Raw genomic sequence first — 13,158 nt, 5'->3', positions numbered from 1 at the left:
TACACCGCCATCTGTATGAACATGGAAATATATACACCGCCATCTATACAAACATGGATATATCTACACCGCCATCTGTATTAAGATGGAAATATCTACACCACTATCTGTATAAACATGGACATATCCCCACCGCTATCTGTATAAACATGGAAATATCTACACTGCTATCTGCATAAACATGGAAATATCCACACCGCTATCTGTGTAAACATGGAAATGTCTACACCGCTATCTGTGTAAACATGGAAATATCTACACCGCCATCTGTGTACACATGAAAATATCTACACCGCCATCCCTATAAACATGGAAATATTTACACCGCCATCTGTATGAACATGGAAATATCTACACCGCCATCTGTACGAACATGGAAATATCTATACCGCCATCTGTATGAACACGTAAATATCTACACCGCCATCTGTATGAACATGGAAATATCTACACCGCTAACTGTATGAACTTGGAGATATCTACACCGCTATCTGTATGAACATGGTAATATTTACACCGTTATCTGTATGAACATGGAAATATCTACACCGCTATCTGTATGAACATGGAAATATGTACACCGCTATCTGTACGAACATGGAAATATCTACACCGCTATCTGTATGACCATGCAAATATCTACACAGCTATCTGCATATCAATGGAAATATCTACACTGCTATCTCTATAAACATGGAAATATCTTCACCGCTATCTCTATAAACATGGAAATATCTACAACGCTGTCTCTATAAACATGGAAATATCTGCAACGCTTTGTGTATAAACTTCGAAATAACTGCACTACTATCTCTATAAACATGGAAATACCTAGACCGCCATCTCTATAAACATGGAAATATCTACACCGCCATCTGAACGAACATGGAAATATCTACACCGCCATCTGAACGAACATGGAAATATCTACACCGCTATCTGTATGAACATGCAAATATCTACACAGCTATCTGTATATCAATGGAAATATCTACACTGCTATCTCTATAAAGATGGAAATATCTACACTGCTATCTGTATAAACATGGAAATATCTACACCTCCATTTGTATGAACATGGAAATATCTACACCTCCATTTGTATGAACATGGAAATATCTACACCGCTATCTGTATGAACATGGAAATATCTACACCACTATCTGTATGAACATGGAAATATCTACACAGCTGTCTGTATAAACATGGAAATATATACACCGCCACCTGTATCAACATGGAAATATCTACACAGCCGTCTGTACGAACATGGAAATATATACACCGCTATCTGTATGAACATGGAAATATCTACACCGCCATCTCTAAAAACATGGAAATATCTACACCACCATCTGTACAAACATGGAAATATCTATACCGCTATCTGCATAAACATGGAAATATCTACACTGCCATCTCTATGAACAGGGAAATATCTACAACGCCATCTCTATAAACATGGAAATATCTACACCGCTAAATATATGAACATGGATATGTCTACACCGCTATTGGTATGAACATGGAAATATCTACACCGCTATCTGTATGAACATGGAAATATCTACACCGCTATCTGTATGAACATGGAAATAACTACACGGCCATCTGTATGAACATGTAAATATCTACACCGCCATCTGTATGAACATGGAAATATCTATACCGCTAACTGTATGAACATGGAAATATCTACACCGCTATCATTATGAACATGGAAATATCTACACCGCTATCTGTATGAACATGGAAATATCTATACCGCTATCTCTATGAACTTGCAAATATCTACACAGCTATCTGTATATCAGTGGAAATATCTACACTACTATCTCTATAAACATGGAAATAACTACACTGCTATCTCTATAAATATGGAAATATCAACACCGCCATCTCAATGAACATGGAAATATCTATACCGCCATTTGTATGAACATGGAAATATCTACACCGCCATCTCTATGAACATGGAAATATCTACACCGCCATTTGTATGAACATGGAAATATCTACACCGCTCTCTGTACGAACATGGAAATATCTACACCGCTATCTGTATGAACATGGAAATATCTACACCGCTATGTGTATGAACATGCAAATATCTAAACAGCTATCTGTATATCAATGGAAATATCTACACTGCTATCTCTATAAACTTGGAAATATCTACACTGCTATCTGTATAAACATGGAAATATCTACACCTCCATTTGTATGAACATGGAAATATCAACCCCACTAACTGTATGAATATGGAAATATCTACACCACTATATGAATAAACATGGAAATATCTACACCGCTATCTGTATGAACATGCAAATATCTACACAGCTATCTGTATATCAATGGAAATATCTACACTGCTATCTCTATAAACATGGTAATAACTACACTGCGATCTGTATAAACATGGAAATATCTCCACCGTCATCTCTATGAACATGGAAATATCTACAAAGCTCTCTGTATGAACATGGAAATATCTACACCGCTATCTGTATGAACATGCAAATATCTACACCGGCATCTGGATGAACGTGGAAATATCTACACCGCTATCTGCATGAACATGGAGATATCTACACAGCTCTCTGCATATACATGGAAATATCTACACAGATTTCTCTATTAATATGGAAATAACTACAGCGCTATCTCTATAATCTTCGAAATATCTACACCGCCATCTGTATGAACATGGAAATATCTACACCGCCATCTGTACGAACATGGACATATCTACACCTCCATCTGTATTAAGATGGAAATATCTACACCGCTATCTTTATAAACAGGGAAATATCTGCACCACTATCTGTATAAACATGGAAATACCCGCACCGCTATCTGAATAAACATGGAAATATCTACACCGCTATCTACATAAACATGGAAATATCCGCACCGCTATCTGTATAAACATGGAAATATCTACACCGCTATCTGCATAAACATGGAAATATCCACACCGCTAACTGTGTAAACATTGAAATGTCTACACCACTATCTGTGTAAACATGGAAATATCTACACCGCCATCTGTGTAACCATGAAAATATCTACATCGCCATCTCTATAAACATGGAAAATCTACACCGCCATCTGTATGAACATGGAAATATCTACACCGCCATCTCTATAAACGTGGAAATATCTACACTGCTATATGTATGAACTTGGAAATATCTACACTGCTATCTGTATAAAATTGAAATTATCTACACCGCTATCTCTATAAACATGGAAATATCTACACTGCTATCTGTAAAAACATGGAAATATCTACACCGCTAGCTGTATAAACATGGAAATATCTTCACCGCTATCTGTATAAACATGGAAATATCTACAACGCTGTCTCTATAAACTTGGAAATAACTACACCACTATCTCTGTAAACATGGAAATATCTAGACCGCCATCTCTATAAACATGGAAATATCTGCCCATCTGTATAAACATGGAAATATCCGCACCGCTATCTTTATAAACATGGAAATATCTACACCGCTATCTGCATAAACATGGAAATATCCACACCGCAATCTGTGTAAACATGGAAATGTCTACAACGCTATCTGTGTAAACATGGAATTATCTACACCGCCATCTGTGTAAACATGAAAATATCTACACCGCCATCTCTATAAACATGGAAATATCTACACCGCCATCAGTATGAACATGGAAATATCTACACCGCCATCTCTATAAACGTGGAAATATCTACACCGCTATCTGTATGAACTTGGAAATATCTACACTTCTCTCGGTATAAAATTGAAATTATCTACACCACTATCTCTATAAAAATGGAAATATCTACACTGCTATCTGTATAAACATGGAAATATCTACACCGCTATGTGTATAAACATGGAAATATCTTCACCGCTATCTGTATAAACATGGAAATATCTACAAAGCTGTCTCTATAAACTTGGAAATAACTTCACCACTGTCTCTATAAACATGGAAATATCTACACCGCTAACTGTATGAACATGGAAATATCTACACCGCTATCTGTATGAACATGCAAATATCTACACAGCTGTCTGTATATCAACGGAAATATCTACACTGCTATCTCTATAAACATGGAAATAACTACACTGCTATCTGTATGAACATGGAAATATCTACACCGCCATCTCTATGAACATGGAAATATCTACACCGCCATCTGTAAGAACATGGAAATATCTACACCGCCATCTGTATGAACATGGAAATATCTTCACCGCCATCTGTATGAACATGGAAATATCTACACCGCCATCTGGATGAACATGGATATATCTACACCGACATCTCTATAAAAGTGGAAATATCTACACCACTATCTATATGAACTTGGAAATATCTACACTGCTATCTGTATAAAACTGAAATTATCTACACCACTATCTCTATAAACATGGTAATATCTACACGGTTATCTGTATGAACATTTAAATATCTACACCACTATCTGTATGAACATGGAAATATCTTCACCGCTATGTGTATGAACATGGAAATATCTACACCGCTATCTGTACGAACATGGAAATATCTACACCGCTATCTGTATGAACATGCAAATATCTACACAGCTATCTGTATATCAAAGGAAATACCTACACTGCTATCTCTATAAACATGGAAATAACTACACTGCTATCTGTATAAACAGGGAAATATCTACACCGCCACCTGTATGAACATGGAAATATCTACACTGCCATCCGTACGAACATGTAAATATCTACACCGCCATGTGTATGAACATGGAAATATCTACACCGCTAACTGTATGAACATGGAAATATCTACACCGCTCTTGGTAAGAACATGGAAATATCTACACCGTTATCTGTATGAACATGGAAATATCTATACCGCTATCTGTATGAACATGGAAATATCTACACAGCTATCTGTATATCAGTGGAAATATCTACAATGCTATCTCTATAAACATGGAAATAACTACACTGCTATCTGTATAAACATGGAAATATATACACCGCCACCTGTATGAACAAGGAAATATATACACTGCCATCCGTATGAACATGGAAATATCTACACCGCCATCTGTATGTACATGTAAATATCTACATCGCCATCTGTATGAACATGGAAATATCTACACCGCTAACTGTATGAACATGGAAATATCTACACCGCTATCTGTATGAAGAAAGAAATATCTACACCGCTATCTGTATGAACATGGAAATATCTACACCGCTATCTGTATGAACATGGAAATATCTACACCGCTATGTGTATGAACATGGAAATATCTACACCGCTATCTGTATGAACATGCAAATATCTACACAGCTATCTGTATATCAATGAAAATATCTACACTGCTATCTCTATAAACATGGAAATAACTACACTGCTATCTGTATAAACATGGAAATATCTACAACGCCATCTCTATGAACATGGAAATATCTACACCGCCATTTGTATGAACATGGAAATATCTACACCGCCATCTCTATGAACATGGAAATATTTACACCGCTATTTGTATGAACATGGAAATATCTACACCGCCATCTGTATGAACATGGAAATATCTTCACCGCCATCTGTATGAACATGGATATATCTACACCGGCATCTGGATTAACATGGAAATATCTACACCGCTATCTGCATGAATATGGAAATACCTACACAGCTGTCTGCATAGGCATGGAAATATCTACACAGATTTCTCTATAAATATGGAAATAACTACAGCGCTGTCTCTATAAACTTCGAAATATCTACACCGCCATCTGTATGAACATGGAAATATCTACACCGCCATCTGTACGAACATGGACATATCTACACCGCCATCAGTATTAAGAAGGACATATCTACACTGCTATCTGTATAAACATGGAAATATCTGCCGAACTATCTGTATAAACATGGAAATATCCGCACCGCTATCTTTATAAACATGGAAATATCTACACCGCTATCTGCATAAACATGGAAATATCCACACCGCAATCTGTGTAAACATGGAAATGTCTACAACGCTATCTGTGTAAACATGGAATTATCTACACCGCCATCTGTGTAAACATGAAAATATCTACACCGCCATCTCTATAAACATGGAAATATCTACACCGCCATCAGTATGAACATGGAAATATCTACACCGCCATCCCTATAAACGTGGAAATATCTACACCGCTATCTGTATGAACTTGGAAATATCTACACTTCTCTCGGTATAAAATTGAAATTATCTACACCACTATCTCTATAAACATGGAAATATCTACACTGCTATCTGTATAAACATGGAAATATCTACACCGCTATGTGTATAAACATGGAAATATCTTCACCGCTATCTGTATAAACATGGAAATATCTACAAAGCTGTCTCTATAAACTTGGAAATAACTACACCACTGTCTCTATAAACATGGAAATATCTACACCGTTAACTGTATGAACATGGAAATATCTACACCGCTATCTGTATGAACATGCAAATATCTACACAGCTGTCTGTATATCAACGGAAATATCTACACTGCTATCTCTATAAACATGGAAATAACTACACTGCTATCTGTATGAACATGGAAATATCTACACCGCCATCTCTATGAACATGGAAATATCTACACTGCCATCTGTAAGAACATGGAAATATCTACACCGCCATCTGTATGAACATGGAAATATCTTCACCGCCATCTGTATGAACATGGAAATATCTACACCGCCATCTGGATGAACATGGATATATCTACACCGCCATCTCTATAAAAGTGGAAATATCTACACCACTATCTATATGAACTTGGAAATATCTACACTGCTATCTGTATAAAATTGAAATTATCTACACCACTATCTCTATAAACATGGTAATATCTACACGGTTATCTGTATGAACATGGAAATATCTACACCACTATCTGTATGAACATGGAAATATCTTCACCGCTATGTGTATGAACATGGAAATATCTACACCGCTATCTGTACGAACATGGAAATATCTACACCGCTATCTGTATGAACATGCAAATATCTACACAGCTATCTGTATATCAAAGGAAATACCTACACTGCTATCTCTATAAACATGGAAATAACTACACTGCTATCTGTATAAACAGGGAAATATCTACACCGCCACCTGTATGAACATGGAAATATCTACACTGCCATCCGTACGAACATGTAAATATCTACACCGCCATGTGTATGAACATGGAAATATCTACACCGCTAACTGTATGAACATGGAAATATCTACACCGCTCTTGGTAAGAACATGGAAATATCTACACCACTATCTGTATGAACATGGAAATATCTACACCGCTATCTCTATGAACATGCCAATATCTACACCGCTATCTGTATGAACATGCAAATATCTACACAGCTATCTGTATATCAATGAAAATATCTACACTGCTATCCCTATAAACATGGAAATAACTACACTGCTATCTGTATAAATATGGAAATATCTACACCGCCATCTATATGAACATGGAAATATCTACACCGCCATTTGTATGAACATGGAAATATCTACATCGCCATCTCTATGAAAATGGAAATTTCTACACCGCCATTTGTATGAACATGGAAATATCTACACCACCATCTGTATGAACATGGAAATATCTTCAGCGCCATCTATATGTACATGGATATATGTACACCGGCATCTGGATGAACATGGAAATATCTACACCGCTATCTGCATGAACATGGATCTATCTACACAGCTATCTGAATATACATGAAAATATCTACACAGATTTCTCTATAAATATGGAAATAACTACAGCGCTATCTCTATAAACTTCGAAATATCTACACCGCCATCTGTAAGAACATGGAAATATCTACACCGCCGTCTGTACAAACATGGACATATCTACACTGCCATCTGTATTAAGATGGAAATATCTACACCGCTATCTGTATAAACATGGAAATATCTGCCCAAATATCTGTATAAACATGGAAATATCCACACCGCTATCTGTGTAAACATGGAAATGTCTACACCGCTATCTGTGTAAACATGGAAATGTCTACACCGCCATCTGTGTAAACATGAAAATACCTACACTGCCATCCCTATAAACATGGAAATATCTACACCGCCATCTGTATGAACATGGAAATATCTACACCGCCATCTCTATAAACGTGGAAATATCTACACCGCTATCTGTATGAACTTGGAAATATCTACACTGCTCTCTGTATAAAACTGAAAATATCTACACCACTATCTCTATAAACATGGAAATATCTACACTGCTATCTGTTTTAAAATGGAAATATCTACACCGCTATCTGTATAAACATGGAAATATCTTCACCGCTATCTGTATAAACATGGAAATATATACAACGCTGTCTCTATAAACTTGGAAATAACTAAACCACTATCTCTGTAAACATGGAAATATCTAGACCGCCATCTCTATAAACATGGAAATATCTACACCACCATCTGTATAAACATGGAAATATCTATACCGCCATCCGTACAAACATGGAAATATCTACACCGCGATCTGTATGAACATGTAAATATCTACACCGCGATCTGTATGAACATGTAAATATCTACACCGCCATCTGTATGAACATGGAAATATCTACAGCGCTAACTGTATGAACAAGGAAATATCTACACCGCTATCGGTAAGAACATGGAAATGTCTACATCGCTCTCTGTGTTAACATGGAAATATCTACACCGCTATCTGCATAAACATGGAAATATCTACACCGCCATGTCTATGAACATGGAAATATCTACAACGCCATCTGTACGAACATGGAAATATCTACACTGCCATCTGTATGAACATGGAAATATCTACACCGCTTACTGTATGAACATGGAAATATCTGTAACGCTATCTGTATGAAGATGTTAACATCTACACCATTATCTCTACGAACAAGGAAATATCTACACCGCTATCTGTATGAACATGGAAATATCTACACAGCTATCTGCATATACATGGAAATATCTACACAGATTTCTCTATAAATATGGAAATAACTACAGCCCTATCTCTATAAACTTCGAAATATCTACACCGCCATCTTCATGAACATGGAAATATCTACACCGCCATCTGTACGAACATGGACATATCTACACCGCCATGTGTAATAAGATGGAAATATCTACACCGCTATCTGTATAAACATGGAAATATCTCCACCACTATCTGTATAAACATGGAAATAACCGCACCGCTATCTGTATAAACATGGAAATATCTACACCGCAATCTGCATAAACATGGAAATATCCACACCGCTATCTGTGTAAACATGGAAATGTCTACACCGCTATCTGTGTAAAGATGGAAATATCTACACCGCCATCTGTGTAAACATGAAAATCTACACCGCCATCTCTATAAACTTGGAAATATCTACACCGCCATCTGTACGAACATGGAAATATCTACACCGCTATCTGTATGAACATGGAAATATCTAGACCTCTATGTGTATGAACATGCAAATATCTACACAGCCATCTGTATATCAATGGAAATATCTACACTGCTATCTCAATAAACATGGAAATATCTACACTGTTATCTGTATAAACATGGAAATATCTACACCGACATTTGTATGAACATGGAAATATCTACACCCCTAACTGTATGAACATGGAAATATCTACACCTCTATCTGTATGAACATGGAAATATCTACACCGTTATCTGTATGAACATGGAAATATCTATACCGCTATCTGTATGAACATGGAAATATCTACACAGCTATCTGTATATCAATGCAAATATCTACAATGCTATCTCTATAAACATGGAAATAACTACACTGCTATCTGTATAAACATGGAAATATGTACACCGCCACCTGTATGAAGAAGGAAATATCTACACTGCCATCCGTATGAACATGGAAATATCTACACCGCCATCTGTATGAACATGTAAATATCTACATCGCCATCTGTATGAACATGGAAATATCTACACCGCTAACTGTATGAACATGGAAATATCTACACCGCTATCTGTATGAAGAAAGAAATATCTACACCGCTATCTGTATGAACATGGAAATATCTACACCGCTATCTGTATGAACATGGAAATATCTACACCGCTATGTGTATGAACATGGAAATATCTACACCGCTATCTGTATGAACATGCAAATACCTACACAGCTATCTGTATATCAATGAAAATATCTACACTGCTATCTCTATAAACATGGAAATAACTACACTTCTATCTGTATAAACATGGAAATATCTACAACGCCATCTCTATGAACATGGAAATATCTACACCGCCATTTGTATGAACATGGAAATATCTACACCGCCATCTCTATGAACATGGAAATATTTACACCGCCATTTGTATGAACATGGAAATATCTACACCGCCATCTGTATGAACATGGAAATATCTTCACCGCCATCTGTATGAACATGGATATATCTACACCGGCATCTGGATGAACATGGAAATATCTACACCGCTATCTGCATGAATATGGAAATATCTACACAGCTGTCTGCATAGGCATGGAATTATCTACACAGATTTCTCTATAAATATGGAAATAACTACAGCGCTGTCTCTATAAACTTCGAAATATCTACACCGCGATCTGTATGAACATTTAAATATCTACACCGCCATCTGTACGAACATGGACATATCTACACCGCCATCAGTATTAAGATGGAAATATCTACACTGCTATCTGTATAAACATGGAAATATCTGCCGAACTATCTGTATAAACATGGAAATATCCGCACCGCTATCTTTATAAACATGGAAATATCTACACCGCTATCTGCATAAACATGGAAATATCCACACCGCTATCTGTGTAAACATGGAAATGTCTACAACGCTATCTCTGTAAACATGGAAATATCTACACCGCCATCTGTGTAAACATGAAAATACACCGCAATCTCTATAAACATGGAAATATCTACACCGCCATCAGTATGAACATGGAAATATCTACACCGCCATCTCTATAAACGTGGAAATATCTACACCGCTATCTGTATGAACTTGGAAATATCTACACTGCTCTCGGTATAAAATTGAAATTATCTACACCACTATCTCTATAAACATGGAAATATCTACACTGCTATCTGTATAAACATGGAAATATCTACACCGCTATGTGTATAAACATGGAAATATCTTCACCGCTATCTGTATAAACATGGAAATATCTACAAAGCTGTCTCTATAAACTTGGAAATAACTACACAACTGTCTCTATAAACATGGAAATATCTACACCGCCATCTGTATGAACATGGATATATGTACACCGGCATCTGGATGAACATGGAAATATCTACACCGCTAACTGTATGAACATGGAAGTATCTACACCGCTAAATGTACGAACATGGAAATATCTACACCGTTATCTGTATGAACATGGAAATATCTACACCGCTATCTGTATGAACATGGAAATATCTACACCGCTATCTGTACGAACATGGAAATATCTACACCTCTTTCTGTATGAACATGCAAATATCTACACAGCTATCTGTATATCAATGGAAATATCTACACAGCTATCTCCATTAACATGGAAATAACTACACTGCTATCTGTATAAACATGGAAATATCTACACCGCCACCTGTATGAACATGGAAATATCTACACTGCCATCCGTACAAAGATGGAAATATCTACACCGCCATCTGTATGAACATATAAATATCTTCACCGCCATCTGTATGAACATGGAAATATCTACACCGCTAAATGTATGAACATGGAAATGTCTACACCGCTATTGGAATGAACATGGTAATATCTACACCGCTATCTGCATGAACATGGAAATATCTACACCACTATCTATATGAACATGGAAATATCTACACCGATATCTGTATGAACATGGAAATATCTACATCGCAATTTGTATTAGCATGGAAATATCTACACCGCCATCTCTATGAACATGGAAATAACTACACCGCCATTTGTATTAGCATGGAAATATCTACACCGCCATCTCTATGAACATGGAAATATCTACATCGCCATTCGTATGAACATGGAAATATCTTCACCACCATCTGTATGAACATGGAAATATCTTCACCGCCATCTGTATGAACATGGATATATGTACACCGGCATCTGGATGAACATGGAAATATCTACACCGCTATCTGCATGAACATGGAAATATCTACACATCTATCTGAATATACATGGAAATATCTACACAGATTTCTCTATAAATATGGAAATAACTAAAGCGCTATCTCTATAAACTTCAAAATATCTACACCACCATCTGTATGAACATGGAAATATCTACACCGCCATCTGTACAAACAAGGACATATCTACACCGCCATCTGTATTAAGATGGAAATATCTACACCACTATCTGTATAAACATGGAAATATCTGCCCAACTATCTGTATAAACATGGAAACATCCGCACCGATATCTGTATACACATGCAAATATCTTCACTGCTTTCTGCATAAACATGGAAATATCCACACCGCTATCTGTCTAAACATGGAAATGTCTACACCGGTATCTGTGTAAACAGGGAAATATCTACACTGCCATCTGTGCAAACATGAAAATATCTACACCGCCATCCCTATAAACATGGAAATATCTACACCGCCTTCTGTATGAACATGGAAATATCTACACCGCAATCTCTATAAACGTGGAAATATCTACACCGCTAACTGTATGAACATGCAAATATCTACACAGCTATCTGTATATCAATGGAAATATCTACACCGCTATCTCTATTAACATGGAAATAACTACACTGCTGTCTGTATAAACATGGAAATATCTACACCGCCACCTGTATGAACATGGAAATATCTACACTGCCATCCGTACAAACATGGAAATATCTTCAACGCCATCTGTATGAACATGTAAATATCTTCACCGCCATCTGTATGAACATGGAAATATCTACACCGCCTTCTGTATGAACATGGAAATATCTACACCGCTATCTGAATATACATGGAAATATCTACACAGATTTCTCTATAAATATGGAAATAACTACATCGCTATCTCTAT

Source organism: Gorilla gorilla, chromosome 14, assembly GCF_029281585.2.
Source record: "Gorilla gorilla gorilla isolate KB3781 chromosome 14, NHGRI_mGorGor1-v2.1_pri, whole genome shotgun sequence".
NCBI lineage: Eukaryota > Metazoa > Chordata > Mammalia > Primates > Hominidae > Gorilla > Gorilla gorilla.
The sequence above is the reverse complement of the archived record's forward strand: the minus strand, read 5'-3'. Positions refer to the sequence as shown.